This window comes from Lissotriton helveticus, chromosome 2_1, assembly GCF_964261635.1.
Source record: "Lissotriton helveticus chromosome 2_1, aLisHel1.1, whole genome shotgun sequence".
Lineage (NCBI taxonomy): Eukaryota > Metazoa > Chordata > Amphibia > Caudata > Salamandridae > Lissotriton > Lissotriton helveticus.
Window position 1 is genome coordinate 1,077,040,408 of NC_136059.1, and position 19,621 is coordinate 1,077,060,028.

General features: G+C 43.7%; 1 protein-coding gene across 1 annotated transcript in view; it reads right to left on the minus strand.

Annotated features, from left to right (window-relative positions):
• The window catches only part of PTPRD (protein tyrosine phosphatase receptor type D), a 1,484,152-nt gene extending 1,473,014 nt beyond the window's left edge, over positions 1-11,138 (minus strand). The window contains exon 1 of the mRNA XM_078675875.1: positions 11,111-11,138. The gene's annotated coding sequence lies outside the window, so the exon portion shown is untranslated. The remainder of the gene's footprint in view (positions 1-11,110) is intronic.
• Between the last annotated feature and the right edge of the window lie 8,483 nt (positions 11,139-19,621).

Here is a 19,621-nt window from a genome sequence, read left to right on the forward strand (position 1 = left end):
CAATTTCCTACAGAGGATTTATAGAAAAATCCCTCAACCTTTCCCGAAAGTGCAGGCCACATATGTTAAGACTTTTTAATGACTGCACAACAACTCAGCACACTCAAAGAAGCTATAAGTAAACATTGGTGATAGAAAGGAAGCAATTCATATAATATAGGTAGTTTATAGAATGAGGGGCAATATTCTCTCTTTTTTTTACAATTTGTTTTATTTTGATATTCTGTTTTTTTAGTCATTCTTTGTCAATGTGTTGGACAAGTGCCTGTGTTTTTATATCTTGTATAGCATTGGTATATCTGCAGCGAGCAGCTAGAGACACATGGTTGTAGGATATATCATCCATGTCCGGTGGTACTTTGAGGGTGTGTACCCTGAGACCTGTGTTAGAGTCAGTGGCCATAGGCATGAGAGGGTGATGGATGCTGCCACAGGCTCTGTGTTGGTCAAGCAATATGTAACCCAAGGGAAACATCAACACTCCTGAAGAAGCGGATCCAAACGTTCTATAAACACAAAGCTGAATCGTTGCTGTGGAGAAAAACTACTCATGGAAAACTGGGTCAGACCATTAGAGATTACAATATTTGATAATATTTTTCAGACCTTATTGTAAATCCCAATGAAGCATATATATATATATATATATATATATATATATATATATATATATATATATAATATATATATATATATATATATATATATATATATATATATATATATATATATATATATATATATATATATATGAAAGTGAACGCTTTTTATTTAGAAAACAGAGAAAAACACTTGATGCGTTTCGGAGCAGCCGCTCCTTATTCACAATCTGAATATGCCTGATGGGCGTCACTGTTTAGCCTATACAGATACTTTGAAATGTGAGGGTCTTCCTCAATACAATTTATCTTACTTTGTAGGGATAAACTATAACATTAATTAGATAATGTCCCATAATGTCCCAAAACAAACAAAGCCATTTCTGTCTCGAGGATAGAGTACACAGGGCTCTCATATTCTCACACAGAAAGAGATGTCACGGTTACAGTGTTGTCTGATAGTTATGATTTACTCTTCAAGTTACAATTTGTGTCTCTGTTTTCAATGATACATGTCCTTTGCTAACTGTATTGCAACAAAACAATGGGTGTTCTATATCAAAAGGACTCAGAATCAGCCATGTTAGATCCCAAGAGTAATCTTTTGCAGGACGCACAGACTCTCACCCACCAAAGTGGCATGCTTCGTCATTGGGTTGTGCTGCAAGTTGGATGGGGCGAACAATACTCAACAGGCTCTTTCTGTAACTCTGGATCACCCTTTGGAACTTATGTGGCCAATTCTGTGGCTTCTAATATATATTTTCAGCTGTTGAATTTCACACTCATTGGAATTCTGATTTGAGAGGACATGTGACAGACCACTTCAATTCTTTCTTTACCCTTTTCAGTAGAAATCTTTGCTAACTGTCGCCATTCGGATGATAACTTTAAAGGGTCAATTAACTCTGATATAGAAGAAAACAGGAACATATATAGAGAGGGGAAGAACAAGTTAGGTCTCCCAAGATGGACCCCATTATGGTCATATTTTTATGTTTCTATGAGATTTCTAGGACAGTGTTAAAATCAAGACCTGCAAGGATAGACTATTTTAAAAAGGTCCAGAGTGCCAGATATTTTTAGCTAATCTATTCAGTATTATGTTGCTAATAAAACTTCTGGCAGAAAGTGGTTAATTGAGCTGGTTGGAAGTATCTTTCATCATGCAGTACCATGCCAGACAGCCATTCTGAACCAGTGTAGGTGTTTTATCAGGGATTCCAGTTTGTAAGAGGATTATGTACTAAGTAAAGTCAGATGTGAATAGTACAATAATGGGGATTCCTTTTGCAGATCTAGTCAGTCAGGTTTCTGATCTGTATTGGGTTTCAGTCAATTGTTACTGTTATATAATCTGAATTTATAACAGTCAGTCAATATAGTATCACTGTGTGTTTTAAGGACTTTGAACGCTATTGCTCTTTTTGGGAAAAGGTGTTTTATAATGATCAAGACTGGTGCTTACGCTGGTCATGGTGGTGATCAATGAAAGAATATCGGAACCAAAAATATTGTGTGGACAGAATAAAATGTCACAATTATTGAGGGCCAAAATATCGAGAAAGAAAATGCAAATAGGTAAGTGTAGATTCACTATTCTTAACTCCACATCTATGTACCTTGAAGATATATATATATGTGAACAAGGCTCCGTTGAGCCGAAACGTCTCAAATGTACATTGAACTGTGACATTCGGTTTCAGACGGTAATGTTGTTGTTTTAAACATTTGCAATGAATCCTTGACGAAGGGCAGAGAAAGTGCCCAAAATGCATTGGATTTAGGATGTTTTTAAATGTATCCGGTGTGTTGCAGGAAGAAAAGGCCTGTATTGGCAAACTGCAGCATTTGAAAAATTGGAAAGACATTTGAGTGTCGCACATGTGATTGCTGATTCACATCTAAATTGCTCTAAAACATTGGAGGAAAGTGGAAATAAATATAAAACAAAACTGGATAAAACAGAGTTGTTATGTTGATTTTATGCCATAATAATAACCCTTTCAAAGTCAAACAAATTGAGGTAAGGTGTCACAAAGAAGCAAGGACAAGAAGACAAGGTATAATTGATTATATATGGCTTAAACACCTGTGGTCTGATTCACAAACCTAAGTTTGACTTATTTATTTTATTTATTTATTTATTTTTGGATTTATAAAGCGCGTAGCTGCCACAGCGACGAGGCGTCCCAGCACTATCAGACACCCAAGAACCAGAGGCGAGTAGGACTGGCAGACGGTTCGTTACTTGCAGGGGAAAAGCCAAGTTCTTAAGGTTTTGCGAAATGCCAGATGATTCGACATTACTCTCACCGAGAAGGTAGAGAGTTCCAGAGTTTAGCGGCCAACTAGCCGAAAGAGCGACCGCCGGCCCGCGCTCTCCGGATGCGAGGAACATGGACTAAAGCAAGATCAGCAGAGCGAAGCCTACGGCCTGGCTTGTAATGCTCCAACAGATGGAATAGCCCTAACGGGGCTTGTCGTGCCAGAATCTTGTGGAAATAGCACAGTGTCTTGAACTCGATCCGCTGTTCAACTGGCAGCCAATGGAGTCTGGGAAGCACATGGGCAACTGAGTATGCGATCTAGGCAGAGCGACCAAAAGCCGAGAAGCCACATTTTTTGCCCTCTGGAGACGTTGAATGCTCGCTTTGTTGGTGCCCAGGTAGAGACAGTTAGCATAATCCAGTCTGGACACCACAGATGCCTGGATGATAGTCTGTCGCACCTTAGAGGGAAAGAAACCGAGCAAAGGTGTAAGGCCACGTAACAGTCCGAAACAGGTCCCTGAGACGGCCTTTGACTGTTTGTCGAAAGACAGATTACTGTCAAAACATATGCCCAGAATTTTTACTGCCTCCTTGGGGAGAGGGGCGGGCTTAAGGCGGTCTGGCCAGCACTGATCGGACCACAGCTCGCGATCCCTGCCGAAGAGGAGAATCTCGGACTTGCTGGCGTTCAGCTGACAAATGTAAATAGGCTTTTTACAAATGTAGGCAAATCTTTGTACTCACAAACGTTGTTTTATTACTAGTTCAAGGATTTCCTCAATCAGAAGTTTCCATTAAGTAACTCTACTAAGGGTGGGGAGTGTCAGCTTGAGGAAAAAAAATCTTATGACATCTGGGAGCAACTGCAAATTTTGTAGCCATTTTAGCACCTTTCCATCTTTAAAATCTTCACAGGTTTACTCGTGTCAATGGCAGAACGAAATCCCCTTTTCAGGTAGGGAGGGTAATCTTCATTTAAGTGGGTAGAAATATAGAGGAAGTATTTTCCCCATGAGAAAAAGTGATCTACACAACCTTTCTGGGTTAAGCACCAACGCTGCAATGGGTTTCTGAGCATAGGTTGGAAAGCATTTGTGAATTACAAACAGTTGTAAATATGCATCTATTTGGATCTATAAGAGTTTGTAAACCTACGTATGAAGGTTTATGCCTGCATTTTGAGACTGCGGCCCTTGTGGTAATATTTCTAGAACTTGTATACAGTGTTGCAACAGTTTTGTTTTCAGGGATGTCAGATTACTTGCAGAGACTTATTCCACACCTAGCTTCTGTTGCAATTGAATTATCATTATTCTATGCAATGACAAAATGGGTTGTTGGTGCTTATCAGGTGGAACTGCTGATGAGGGATTTGCCTAAGCAAGTGTTTGAACAACAGCATATATACCACCCGCAACCGCAGTGCTTTACCAGCTTACAGGAATTCAATGGATGAACTTGGACACATTTGTACAATTTAACTCTATTTTCTTAGGCAAAGTCTTCAATCCCTGTGAGTTGATCACATTTCATATATCTCATGGGAGTGCCAATAACAAATTTTCCCCTCCTGTTGAATAATGCTGTTGCTTCGGTGGAGTGTCAGCAGTAAGCCAGTTAGAGGACAGCTAAATTAACTATACATCTATTTTTGGGCTAATCCATATAGTCTATCTCCATTCTACTTTTACCCTCCATCGTTACTATTTATTCTTTGCCGAACTGGAAAATATAACTCCCTAGGTTGGACGCTATAGTTGGAGACTAATTTTACAGGCTGTGGTACTCTTAAAGACTCTTGGCACATAGGAAATATTAGTAAATGGATAATTAAAAAGGAAAATAAAAGTTAATATTATCATATATAATTGCACCATGGTTGCTTACCTAATTATTTTTATTTATTTTTTTTTGTTACAAACTTTTATTGAGCAACAAAAACATGTGTACAGAGATGGGCCCACAACCGCACGGGCCGGCCGCTAGGATCAGAGCGTAATATGTGATAAAACAGGGATCGCCACTCCGGCAGTCAGGCACAAACTGAACACAAAATGTCGCCCACATCATGGAACAGGATGAGACAATTTTCTTATTTTAAAACACACCAAAACAACAAACATAAACACCAAGGCGAAGGAGTAATACACAGAGAGTCAGCCCTGGAGGGGTGGGAAACCCACTAATCAGGAACATGAAGGTACAATCAATAGGACAAGTTAAGGCGGGGGAACAGCGTGGAGGACAATCAAGCCAAAGGACAGTACGTTAAATTTCAGGAACATCGACCTAGGGTGATAAGAGAATATCAGGGGCCTCCACCTGGGAAGGAGCACAAATGTCTCCACGATAGGCGTTCCACTGACACCAGATCTTCGTCCATGCCCCAGGTCTGCCCCTAGCTGTGTAGACGGTCTTTTCGCGAAACATAGACCAGTCCATGTTTTCTTCCCATACAGAGACAGTGGGGGGCCTATGGGAGCCCCAAAGTTGCGCTATGTCTCGCTTCGCAACCATATACCCCAGGGTCGCCCATCTGGTTTGGGCCACCAAACAGTCGGTAGGTTCCCACACATTCAACAAGCATCTCCGGGCCTCCGGCACCAGTGCAATTCCAGTCACGTCAGCCATCACCGCAAGCACCGCAGTCCAATAGGCAGCCACCCTCGGACACTCCCAAATAATGTGAAGGAACGTCGCACTCATCCCACACCCACGCTTGCATAGGCCATCCGGGGAAAAACCCATCGCAACCAAACGAGGACCAGTAACATACACCCGGTGGAGGATCTTGAGCTGAACCAAACGGAGACGGGCAGGAATGGCAACCTCTTTCGGAGAAGATAACGCCGATTGCCAATCCTCATCATCTAATTCTAGCCCGTCGCCGACCCACGCCTCTCTAAGTCGAACGAGCAAGTCAGCGCGATTGTGAATCAGCTTCTTATAAATCAAGGAAATGGTGCTATCAGGGAGATAGCCATCTAGGATACGATCCTCAAGGGGGAGGATTCAGGGACGGCGACACCGGAGGCCAGAACCGAAGTGAGGGCATGACGGACCTGTAAATATCGAAAAAATTCCCTATCACTCAGGTCATAATCATTCCGAAGGGCATCGAAGGACTTCACCGCCCCATTCGCACACACGTCACCCACTCGACAGATTCCAATCATGTCCCAACGGTCAAACCCTTTCGTAGTCCAAAGACATCCCAGACGCTCAGATGCAAAAAGGGAGTAGCCAGCGTCACGCGGTCATCCCACCCCAAGCTCACATTCGCGGCGAGCCACACACTAACAGCAATCCTAGTTGGTCCCGTAAGGTGGAGCCCAGCCGACCTAGAGTAAAGCGCTCTATTAAAGTTACCACCCGGCAGTTGGAGTCTGTCCATCGCAAAGGCCGGAGCCGGACCCGGGGAGTACATCGAGTGGTTAATGGCAGACAGCTGCGTAGCCCAATAATATCTCCTGATATCAGGAAGTGCTATGCCCCCGTCATACCAAGGGATGGTGAGTTTCGCAAGTGCGATACGTGGGCGCCCATCCCAAATCAGTTGCCTTTGTAGACTCTCGTCCTCTCGGAAGTAAGTAGCGGAGATATCATCATAGGAATTCTGGAGTGCGTAAAGGAATCGCGGTAAGGACATCATCTTGAAAAGGGCAGCCCTGCCCAGCGGCGACAAGGGTAATTTACGCCAGCGAGCCACGTCCAGCCGCAATCTATGAAGCGGGGGAAGGAGATTACGTTCAAACCGGAGCGACGCATCCAATGTAATAAAAAACCCCAAATATTTGAAACCGGACTGAACAACCTGGATGGGAAATCTATTCGGCAACGGAGGCAGGTCACCCGAAATAACATAGACACAGGATTTAGCCCAGTTTATAATCAATCCAGAATTCTTACCAAACGAGGCGAGAACGTCAAATAAGACATTCAAAGATTTATGCGGGGAAGTAAGATAAAGAAGAATGTCGTCCGCGTAAAGCGAAACACGGTCCTCAAAATCTGGGGACCAACGTATACCCTTGAGGGAAGGCTCCCAGCGAATCCACGCAGCTAGCGGCTCTAATGCAAGAGCAAAAAGTAGCGGAGACAAGGGGCACCCCTGTCTGGTCCCCCTACCAAGGGGAAAGGGAGCCGACACTCGACCATTAACCACGACCTGTGCAAGGGGGTCGGTATACAGGAGCTTCACCCATCCAATGAATCCCGGGCCAAAACCAAACTTCTCAAGAGCCACCCAAAGGTAGGGCCACTCTATCGTGTCGAAGGCCATCGAGGCGTCCAGCGAGGCCAAAATGGCCGGCTCCGTCAGGAGCCCCGCCCTCGCGATGGCTCCATGTAGGCGACGTAGGCTGTGTTACGGTGCGGGATAAATCCGGATTGGTCCAGATGAATCAGGTCACTGACAACCGTGAGGAGGCGAGTAGCCAAAAGTTTGGCAAGAACCTTAGGCTCGACATTTAACAGGGAGATGGGTCTATAAGACGAACAAAGATCCCGGGGCTTACCATCTTTAGGAATTACCACAATCGTAGCCAGGCGCTGGTCATAAGGGAGAACGCCCCGCTCCCGGGACTCCGAAAACATTGTCCGAAGATAGGGCGCAATCTTATCAGGACGCAGTTTGTACAACTCGATCGGCAAACCGTTCGGGCCCAAAGCCTTGCCCGAACGGAGAGAGCGGATTGCAGTCGCGATTTCGTCCGTAGAGAACGGGGCCTCCATAAAGGACCGCTCCAAATCGGAGAGGCAGGGCAAAGCAATATCGCGCAGCAAGAGGCGAAAGTCGTCTTCATCCCTTACCAACACTGGGGAGTAAACCGCACGAAAATAATCCGCAAAACATTCCACTATTTCAACCGGGTCCGTCACTCTCACACCATTCAAAGTCTGAATCACAGGCACCACTCGATTCGCCCTCTCCTTCTTATCCAACCAGGCAAGCAATTTCCCCGCTTTGTCTCCGACATCATACAGACGACCCTGTTGTTCTCTAAACATCATTTTGGCCGCGTCTGTGACCAGAGACTTATAGGCCAATTGCTTCAGACCCAGGGCATGGAGTTTGTCACGCGTGACACTCGATTCCAGGTCAGCTTCCATCTCAAGTATTTCCCTCTCAAGCTCCACCACCTCCCGATTCCTTGCCTTTTTGGTTTCAGCAATGAGAGATAGGGCCTGCCCACGAATCACTGTCTTAAAAGCCTCCCATAGGGACACTGCAGAAGAGACAGACCCCTCGTTCCCCAGAAAGTAGTTGTCCAAGGACGCAATCAAATGACCACGGGTCTCAGGGGAGGTCAGGTACCAAGGGTTGATAGGAGCCACCCGGCCCGCCGCCTCCACCCCCACATCAAACCAGAGCCAGAGCGGAGAGTGGTCCGAGATGCCCCGGGGGAGGTGTCTAATCTCGCGGACAGCAGATGACTGGTCAGCAGGCATGAGGAAGTAATCTAGTCTAGACAAGCTCCCATGGGCCCCGGAGTGGAAAGTATATTGAAGTTGAGTGGGGTGCGTAAGTCTCCAGCAGTCAACCAGACCAAAAGTTTCCAAAAAGCCACCCAGCCATAATTAGGTCGAAGGAGTATCCCTAGGGGGGTAACGATCACTGAGACCAGAGAGAACAGAATTAAAGTCACCAGCCATAAAGAGAGCACCCTCAGGGAGGCCCAACAGAACTCGGCCCAAATCGAAGAAGGTAGAGGTCTGCAAGCCGGGGGGCACATAGACGGTAAACAGGGAAAGGGGGTTACCCTCATATCGACCTACGAGGACGGCATAGCGCCCCCGATCATCAAGGATCACATCATCTATCACAAGGGGAAGGGAAGCCCGGACTAGGATGCCCACCCCCCTGGAACCCGTTGTAAACCCTGAGTGCGCAACAAGACGATAGCCCCACCTATTCATCGCTCGACAAGTATTGCCCACTAGGTGCGTCTCCTGCAGAAAGACAATATCGGGAGACAAACGTCGTAAGCATCGCAACACCACCCCCGCTTTATACGATCCCCTAGACCATTGACATTCCATGAAATAAACCTCAACCCGCTACCCCCATCCCACGAAGTAATGCAGGAACCCTCCCCCAATGAGCATGACACCGAAAATACAATCATCAAAATAGAATCGCCTTGAAAAAACAAAACACAAACTACAAACCCCCACACAACCCACCCCCCAACACCCAAGGAAACACCCCCCACCCTGCACCCCTGCAGTAGACAAAGAAGCCACCCCAACATGCAGTGTGCCTGTCGCCCAAAAAACCCCAATCTACAAAAAGACCCCGGAGGAGGAAAAGGCTCTGTCCCACCCGCCACCCCGACAGAAAGAAGGGGAGAGGAGAACACAGTGAAAAAGATGCACTCAAGTACAGAACCCAGGAAGAGATAACATGATACGGAATCAGGGGCACAGATATCAAGTTCAGCTCTCCACGCCACCCTCGGCACCACCCGGGTGTTCGGTGGGATCAGTCAAATTAAGCCGGTCCGGCAGGGAGTCCAGCCAGTCATTCACCGAATCAGGTCGGTCAAAGAAAAGGGTCCGTTCATTGTACTCCACTCTTAGCCTGGTAGGAAAAAGCATAGCGTATCTCTGACCCAGGTCCCGAAGACGCTTCTTAACTCCACGGAAACCCATTCGCTGTCTCTGCACAAGCTGTGAGAAGTCCGGGTAAAAGTTCACCGTGGCATTGTCGAAGGCCACCGGGCCCTTAACTCTCGTGGCCTGCAGGATAACGTCTCGGTCCCTATAATGAAAAAGTTTAGCAACAATGGGCCTCGGCGGGGCGCCCGGCTTACCCTGGCCACCCGGAACACGATGGGCACGTTCCACCGCAAAGAATTTGCTCAATCCAGATGGAGAAAGGTAGTTTTGTATCAAGTCCTCAACCAGAAGATCAACAGAACGCGGATCAGGATTTTCCGGAACACCGATCACACGCACGTTACAACGCCGTGCCCTGTTTTCAAAATCCTCCAGGCGCTGAGTCATGAAATCGTTTACCTTTCTAAGGTTGCCGATTTCCGTCTGCATCTCCGAGACGTCGGCCGTGAGGCTAGATGACTTGAGGTCCAATGACTTCACCTTCTCATTGGTTTTAGATAAGTCGGCCCGAATAAGGTTCACATCGATAGCCACAATATCGATTTTGTGGGCCAGAGCTTCATACTGTTGGCCAATGGTTTCTCTCATGCCAGAGATGGCGCCCATGATGTCTTGCAGGGACGGCTCCGCCGAAGCCTCCAAAGGGGGCCCCACTGCACTCGGGCCAGGAAAGGAGGCACTGGGGGACACCTTCGATTGCGTGTATCGGTCCATGCTGTTCGACTGGACCGGGCCTCCGCGAAGGGGCGTCTTGGCCTTTCGCCTCTCCTGGTCCCCTCTGCCCGTCATAGTGGAGACCGCGTCCCCGAGGGACCCACACGACCTGGTGAAAATGGCCGCAGGGAGACAGGGCGCCAGAGCCAAAAAAGTCAGCAGCGAGGGCAAGTCGAGGTGTGAACCGTCCCAGAAGGATACTGCGCAGGCAGAAGGTACCGCTGTAGCCTCACGCCGCCGTACTCAGCACCGGCCAGACACCTCCGCCGGAAGACGTAGTCTGAGTCAGAAACGAAACCAAAAGTTAAGAGGGGGGTCCAAGGGTCGAGTCTCCCTGCCGCTGTTGTTCAACTCAGACACGGCCACAGAGCCTCACCAAGACCCGGGCACGCCACCAAGGTGGGCCCCGAAAGTTCGAGTCGACGTAGCTTCGGTGCCCCTGGTCCAATTCGAAATCCAAAAACAATATTAGGATCAGCCCAGGTTCCTCTTCATTAACCCTTGTAAGAAATCAGGATATGTTCAGGATATCATGTCGGGAGTGGCGGGGGTCCGGAGAGCGCTGTGCTTACGCGGCCATCACGGATGCCCGCCAAGCTCCTCCTCCGCTTACCTAATTTATTAACAGATGTTGAAATACATGTACCACTTACAATATGATAGACACAATTGAAGTGGATGTTCATAATACAACCATCACATATTTTTGATTTCTGTAACTACAGTGATAAACACACCTACACTAAGATATAGCAAGGGATTATGTGTTGTAGGTGGAGTACAGTATTTTAGTCTTATTACAAGTGTAAATCAGAAACCTCTCTTTTTTGTTGGTGTTTATACTAGTCAGTACATATTAATGTGCTTAGGAATTCTCTAAAATGATTAAATTAGAAGGCTTACCTCTGTGTATGCTTCTGAACACAGTTTTCTGTAAGAGAGAAAGGGATGTTATTCAGTTTTCCCTGTAATGCAATCTTGGTTCATGCATGCAGATCCCCTGTACCTTATTAGAATTACAGATTATTTTAAGCAACATTTTACAAAACATGTTACCAACAATATATTCAAAACACAAGTACATTTAAATGTTGTGTTACATTTTGACATAGAAATAAATCTACTACCAACAATACAATTTAAGAAAATATACCAATAAAGCTCTAAAAAACTAAAAAGCCTTGGCTGCCACAGAGTGAAGAGCCTTCAAAATAGACCCTTAAATACATCACATAAAGATATATTTTATTGTTATGATTCAAAACTTAAAAACTCTGATATTCACCAGGTTTAGTGCAAACATAAATTGCCCAAAGCATTGTTCATGATCTTACACAGGAATTTCCAGATTAAATCACAAAGGACCTCATCAGCAGCTTCACTGCTGGAGTTTGACCAAGCCATGCACAAAACATCGTTTTCCTTTGAGCCTGACAGATTTTATTTTTGGCAAAACATAGAAGGTTCTAGGCTTGGAGTTTAGCTTCCAGCTAGGCCTTGAAACCTCGGATACTGTATGGTAGATTTAGACATCAGCTTTCCCACCGTGCACAGTCTGAGGGCTTGCACTCAACATCTCCACCCCAGGCAACTACCTTGGCACACGCCTTTGAGTTATCAACTGTGTTCCTATAGAGCCCCCTCTTCTAAGCAGTTGGCAATGCTCAACAGACTTATGGCTCAGGGATTAGTCTTTGTCCAAACCCTGTGTTTAGGAGTACTTCCTCACAACCTGCACAACATGCCCATCACATTCTAAGTGCAGGGCCTTAAGTTGTATCCTGCCCTGAGCTTAGTACACTGTACACAATGTTTGACTTTGGTTCTTCAAAACATTGATGTCCTTTTAAAAGTTATTTTATAATTAAGACCAATTTTCTGTTGATCCACAAATGTGTCAGTTGTAATGTGATGTGTAATAACCAACCAGTAAAATCATTAATGTTGTTTATGATTACCTTTTTAGCATTATATAAGAGATTATCAGCCATTGATTTTTGATTGGTATGGTTGCACAGATAAACAGCATTAGTTCCCCTCCTATTTGCTCTTCCATCATTATCTCATCACTTTTACCTCATCTGCAGATATATAGCTGTTTAAGTATTTATGCATCAATTTTATTAAATTGAATTAAATATTGACATGTTGGCATGAACCTCTTCATTACCCAGATTGCACCCTAACTTATATTATATCGTATATAATACATTAGAATACATTTCTACTCAATAACTCTATTATTTATTTTAAAAATAATAAATCTTTTTACTTAAATTACATTATTCATGTTAATTTAATCAGTCTACACTTAACCCAGACCCCAAAGCTAATCATATACCTGAACAATGTTACATTTAATTATTTAAATTCAATTTCATGAACTTTAATTAAATGACTAACACCAATTGTAAGACTAAGCCTAATACTTAATCTAAGCAATGTTTAATATGTAGTTATAGTCATAATCAAAATGGATTAAGAAAATGTGTTGAAAAGAAACCTTTGCACTAATCCTAATACTGAGTTCAGTCCTAAACATAAGATTAGTCCAACACTGGGGAAATATTGAATCATTTTACATATTTATTTAATATAATGGAACTTCTTTTCAAACAATTGATAGACACCTTACTATACCTTTAATGTTGACTGAAACCATAACTATTTAGTCAAAAGAGTTATATTTTATTAAATTAAGTTAAAATAAACATAATGTATTTAATTATTGTAACACTTTAAGCCTTGAGCCCATGGACGAAAACTTGGTATAGACAAACGGAGTACTTGTATTTAGGCAAATTAATCAATGTAAAAAACCGAAGTGGTAAATTAGAAATGTAATGGTATGACTGGTTGAGGTTTTTAACCAAAACTACAAATGACCTTTCACTGCATGCTTTATGCTTTTTGGTGAAATGATACATTTTCACTGTATATTTTTGGGTTTATCATGATGTGCTTTGATCTAAAGGGAAAATTAATCAACTGGGCATGGTCATTGTCTGCATCCAGATCCTTGAACAACACTCAGATCCAAGCACCACTGGGCGCAAAACCCACTCTTTAAGCCTTCAAATTCACAAAGCTTTATTTCGGCAACTTGTGCCCTAAACGTACCACACGAAAAAGACTAAGCACATACAACACACAATAAGTATAATAATAAAATAATAATAAAACATATAAAACCGCAATAAAGCTATATCCAAGTTTGTCATTTACTATCTATTTTAGAGAGCTAATCCATTTTCAGTGCAATTGGAATGAAATCTACAAAGTCGAGTTTCATATAATATTTAAAATATAGTAAAAAAAAATAGCAAAGGGGGTGCATTAGTTACAATACAAAAAAGTGGATAGAAAAAAAAAAGCATTTTAAAATAGTACAACTTTATGCTTTTGTCTTCCATTTTTGGAAATCAAACTTCTAGCCACATGAACCCTGGAGAGTGCCTACTAAATCATTCAGGGAGGAAGCTGGAGTCAATTCTCGGGTATCCTTTGGGAAAATATAAAAATACATATAGTGCTACATACCCCACCTCAATTGCTGCCAATATGAAAAAATGCCTGATCTGGAACAAATTAGGCAGGCATAAAATTACAGTACATCATTTCTTAAGCAGCAATAAAAAATAAAGTGCATAGGATTCAGTTCTAAAATGACAAACAGATGCATAAATGTCATAATGGGGCCATTGAAGAATAAGAAATCGATGTTCCATCAGTTACAGCACTATTATACATTCATCTACCATTGCTTGTTGTGATGGTCCACTTACATCCCAGGAATTTGGTAATGGGACAAGCATAAAGGGGGATAGGGTCTGTTCTCAATATCCTCAAGGCCAATATTCTGCAGCATGTGTCTAGCTCTCTAGCGACTGTTTTGATCCACCTTGAGCGGGGGCTAGAGTATGCACAGGATGCAAATAGATCAAGAGTTACAGATTCTTTTGCAGGCTTACATCCAGGGAATAAGGTAGGTGCAGCATGGTTCGTAGCCCATTTGTCCAATCAAATATTTGAAGGGGAGACAGCTGTGTCTAAATTGAATGTACAATTTCCCTTCTCTAGGAGTAGTTATACATTTTCAAATATGATTCCTGGTTTACTCCCAGTCTTAACGTCTAAGAAAAAGTTCAACAAGGACCCTCTAGTAGAAGACGCTAATTTGTTTTGTGCGACCCATGTTCAGTAGCATTTCTTCATTTGGACCTTCGAAGGAATAAGTTGCAGAGACTGGTATTCCATGCTTCTTGGAGACCCAGAGTAGTAAGCTGTGTCTAGTACTTAACCAAAGTACTTTATGAGAGGTGTCAGTACTAACTACCTCCTGAAATGCTTCAGCATTTATGGCTAGCTCTTGCGTGATCATCAGCCTCCTCCAATAGAGTAGCGGGAGGAGCCTAGCATTTTCCCCGTTAGATTTCCTGTCCTTATCAAGTTTTAGAGGGAAAAGTCGGGTACTGGGTGGTAAATGGACAAGATTTCTTAGGAATTTTTGTTCTGACCTAGTCAATTCTGCGATGCTTGAAAATCCCCAAAGCTCCGCCCTGTAAAATGCTGACCCTACAGTCTTTATGTTGTGTATCAGAAGGTCAGCTACTACTGATTTGCTAGAGGAAGCTCTCTGCTCTTTTAGCATTGCACCAACAATTTGTCTATGCGTAATGCCCATTTTATCGACTTGGGGTTGCCATGAAATGTTTCCTGCTAATTTAATACCTAGGTACTTGAAGGTGTCCACTCTCTCAAGGACCCCGCCCCCCAAAAGAAGACTCCCCCTGTGAGACTTGGCGGATTTATAGTCATTAGCTTTTCCTTGGAGGAATTGATCACTAACCCCCGAGCTTGACAAAATTCTTCGATGTGATTAAGTAGAAGCTGAAGTCCTCCAGGTGTTTTTGCTACCAATAGTGTATCATCCTGAAAGAGGAGCATAGATATATTGTGTTTGCCAATAGATGGAGCATCAGCCAGAGGGATGGTGAGAACATTAATTACAGCCTTCAAATATGTTCAGGGTGCGCAAAGTATGGGCTTAAGCAACAGGTTGTGTATAGAACATCTACGCACAGGACAGTGGCGTAACAAACCTTGAGGGACTCAATCTAGAGCTCCCCAGCAGATGTGCGGTGCTGATGGGGCCCCTCTGGAGGGTGAGGGCCCCCCCGCACCGCGGGGGCTGCAGGGGCCTGTGTTACGCCCCTGGCACAGGACCTCTGCACATGGCATTCAGCCATGTGCAGGCACACTGAATGTTTTTGGTCACATTATTATCTAGGTGCTAAAGCAATTGATTCCTCTGCGCCTAGTGCCAAAGCACGCAACCTTTGAAGTAGGATTGGGACTCTAGACGCAGGGTCGGGCTTTTGGCAAGCCATTGAGCCCAGTGCAGCTCTCTCCAGACCTCTCTGTGCATGGCTGCAGCTTTACACTAGGGGCAGTGGTGTAACATAGGCCTCTGCAGCCCCAGCGGCGCGTGGGGCCTCCAAGCTCCAGGGGGGCCCTCAGCACAGTAACCTGACCAGAGAGCTCCTGAATGAGTCTGGAGGGGGCCACCCCACGTACCTTGCCGGGGGCCCGCTTAAGTTTTATTACACCACTAACTTGGGATAGTATGCAGAAGACATGTCAGTTGTACATTTCCTCCACACAGTTCCCATGTCCACTACCTTTACTCTGGGGTTTGTGGCACAGGGACACCGAAAGCAAGGTGACAACACAACCCATTTTGAATGCCTGGAGTTCATTCTGCCGGCCTGAAGTCAGTATACTTCTTGAATTGGAGAAAGTTAATTCGGTGCCTAACATGCTGATGCCAAATGAATAATTTACCAACTGGCATTTATTTTAGCCAGTCGGTAAATTCTCAGATTTTTTTCTGATAAAACGTTGTAAATACAACCCATACTCCAATTATTCCACTTTGCCTGGTCCTCAGGCAACATTTTTAATTATTTGCTTATTCAAACTTCCCTGATGTAATTTATGAGGAAACTATTTGAGCCTTAGATAATGTCCTTGACCAATAAGCACAAAAGATTCAAACATAAAATGTAGGTGGTTATCATTTATTTTCTGACTGTTCTGCACAGATTCATAAAAAGAGGCCACAGCCAAATAGTGCAAACTGTTTTTTTTCCCTGCAATTGAAACCAGCTCCATTATTTATCAGTATCAACTGATACTGGAAACAAGCTGTAGTCCTGTGCGCAGTACATGCGAGTACAATTTCAGACTTTAAATTTAGGAATATGGAAGTATGGGAGAGGGCTACACTGGCATTTCAATCTATGTGTTCTATCAATTGATAAACTGCATGTAGCCATGCTTTCCCAAAGACAAATTCTGTGGTGTATCCTTACCCCTGCTTGTGTTGTTCTATGCCCACACTGCCCCAGTATGGACATCTCAAAATGTCGCACGCAACATATATTCACAAGCCAATGTTTGTTGTTTGAGAGCTATCACACCAATCAATGGCAGCAGGGACTGATATTTGCCATTTTTGTCAATAAATCCAATTTCTTTAGTCCGGTTTTTTAGCGCAACGGCCTGTAAGATGAATTGTTACCATTTCTTAAAATATACACTGTGTGAAGCTTGGGCACCACCAAGAGGAGTGTTTCTCTTTCGCGTCATGCTATTGGCTACTGCATGTATCATTCTGCCTTCCTGGGAGTGGTCCCTTTGGAATACATGAAAGATTAGCTTACACTCAATCATCATGGTATTTGTTGATTATTTGTCTTCTATGTGCATTGTGCAGAGAGCCATTACTTATTTACCACTTTTTACCAGCATTATTTCAATGCTGCATGCAACACAAAGTAAACCATATTTATGAATGCCTGGGTTTAATTTATTGGCATATTAAAGCCATTACTTATTTACCACTTTTTACCAGCATTATTTTAATGCTGCATGCAACACAAAGTAAACCATATTAATGAATGCCTGGGTTTAATTTATTGGCATATTAAAGCCAGATATTTTGGCTTTGCCAGTTTTTGTTTTAAGTTGGCAACAGTGCTTTCAGAACGATTGCCCCTTTGAAGCACAACAGCTCTTTATTTCAAATACCTCAACATAAAACCACAGAAAAGGTTGATTCTGTAAATATGTCTAAGTTTAGGCAAAACTGTATATACATCTGTTCCGTGGTTTGTGCTGGGGCAGCGTAACCTTGTTCCCCCTTTGAATGACCTGCATGGAACTAGTAATGAAGAATCTTGGCAGAAGGTGTCAGGCTTCTGCCATATTAAGCGCAGAATTGTCAGATTTAAGTATAAGCAAACCAAAAAAGCCATGTCCTATGGAAGTCCCTCAAGCACTGCTTATGATCTCACACATGATGTCATGAATGACATCATTAAAAGCATCACTGGCTTCCCATATCAACAAGAACATCATTGAAATGGGTTTTGGGGGGCATGGTCCTGTGCAAAGGCAATATGGTGCACACAGATTCAACTCCCACCACTTACTTATCCATATATGCACCAACCCAATCATTGAACATCCATTCATGTATTCACTTAGAGATTCTTCCATTCATGTATTCAGTCATACATTGTTTCATGCATTCAGGCACTCACTCCATGCAGTAAGTCACTTTAATGTTCACTCAGCATGCGCTCATTCATCAAACCATTCTTTTTTGCATTTACCCACTCTTCCATACAGAACCGTATTCAAACTCAGCAACGAAAAATCAGATTAATTTAATAAAAAAGACAGACCTTGTTGCTTTGTCAATGTGTTTTTTTCATTGTTAGGTAGCCTATGTGCCTTCACTAAAAATCTGTGTCCACAATATACTAAGTACTACACATGAAAATGCCATTCATTTAGCAGATGATACACATTCTTAATGGGAAGCCATTTTATAAAGTATGATTAATCCAGTGCCATTGGTAGACACAATTTCAGATTTTACTATTTGCGTGTCACGTGCCACATAATTAATCAGACAATTAGAACATCATTGATTATAACTTCTTATCTGACAATCTGTGCCTATTACCCACAGACCACTCCATGTTGCTTTCTGAAAGACTCTGACAAACTACTTTTTATACGGGACTGGTTTTCAAACGGATTGGTTTCCAAAATGGCATTACTGATAACATCTCAATTTATTTCCCCGGTCTGTAGACCCGAGCGCTTCAGAAATCTGTAATTCCTGTGATTTTCAAAAGTGCACTGGATTGAGGAGCGGTGCGGCAGCCAGAAAGCCGGAGAGTTGATAACTTGGTTCAGTCTCCAATGCAAAAGTCAATCCCATGATATCGGTGGATCTGTAAACATCATTACTATCTGATCAAGAACGCGAAGAAAACCCCCCTTGCAAGCTAATCCGTAAGCTCGCAGCAGCTCCGCATTCTGAGTCTAGAGAGTCAACAGGGGATAGCGTTTGTTTGCAAGAGATGTTCAGACTGTGAATGATAAGGAAATGTCCAACCACAGGGTACTCCGGCTCAAATCTGTCCAAAGTTAACGCTGCATAGGGGCTGTAATCATGCCTGGCCAGAAGAAATGTGTGGAACTCTGGCTTAGTAGGATGCACGCTCATTTTTAGGTCGAGCCTAGAGCAGCGCATGCGCTGCTTGCATGACTTTTAGTTAGGGGGGTTTCAAAGTGCTACCAGAGGCTTTTGCTGGCCTCAAGCATGTGTGCATGTGCGCGTGCACGTGCGCAGCCGCCCTGTGTGTTTCTGCAAGGCTCATTAAGCCTTGCGTGCCTTTCTCCTCGCTTCAATTCCCTTCCCCTCCCTTACAACAGATCGCATCACTCTGCTGGCCTCCACTCCCCCCCGCCTCTCTATACTGCTGCCAATGCTTGTTATTCCAAGCGCTTAGTGCATGGCTCCAGCTATCCTCGGCTTGATTTCTTGTTTACGTCACTTATTATTATCCACCATTTTTCTTGTGCCAAGCCTTAGAGAATAGTTCTGTCCATCCATCGCTCAACTTCTTCAGCTCAATGCGATGAACATCTCTCAAGGCAGGGAAGCCGTGGTACGCATGTTAACTAGTTCTGGCTAGTCTAAGAGAGAGGTGTCCTTCAATGTTGCACAAACACGTCAGTGAGTTTCTAAAATACAAACATTCTAACAGATTCCTGTTAGTTAAACTGCAAAAGTGTGCCTGGAAAAGTGATTCATACAAAAAAATTGAATAATGACGTGTTGGTTGTATTCCAGTTATTCGTTGATTTGTTATAAAGCAAGTTTTATGTTCTCCTCTGCCTCCGAGAGAAAGGAAATGAGTGATGTTGGCATCCCCCCTGGTGCCCGAGCTGGTGATGTCATCAGGGCGCTCTTTCTTTCTATCGAAGCGAGGGGTGAGTAACTCTGAGAGGCGGCTTTCCGCCCGCTCCCAGTCCTGCCACCCCTCCCCATCA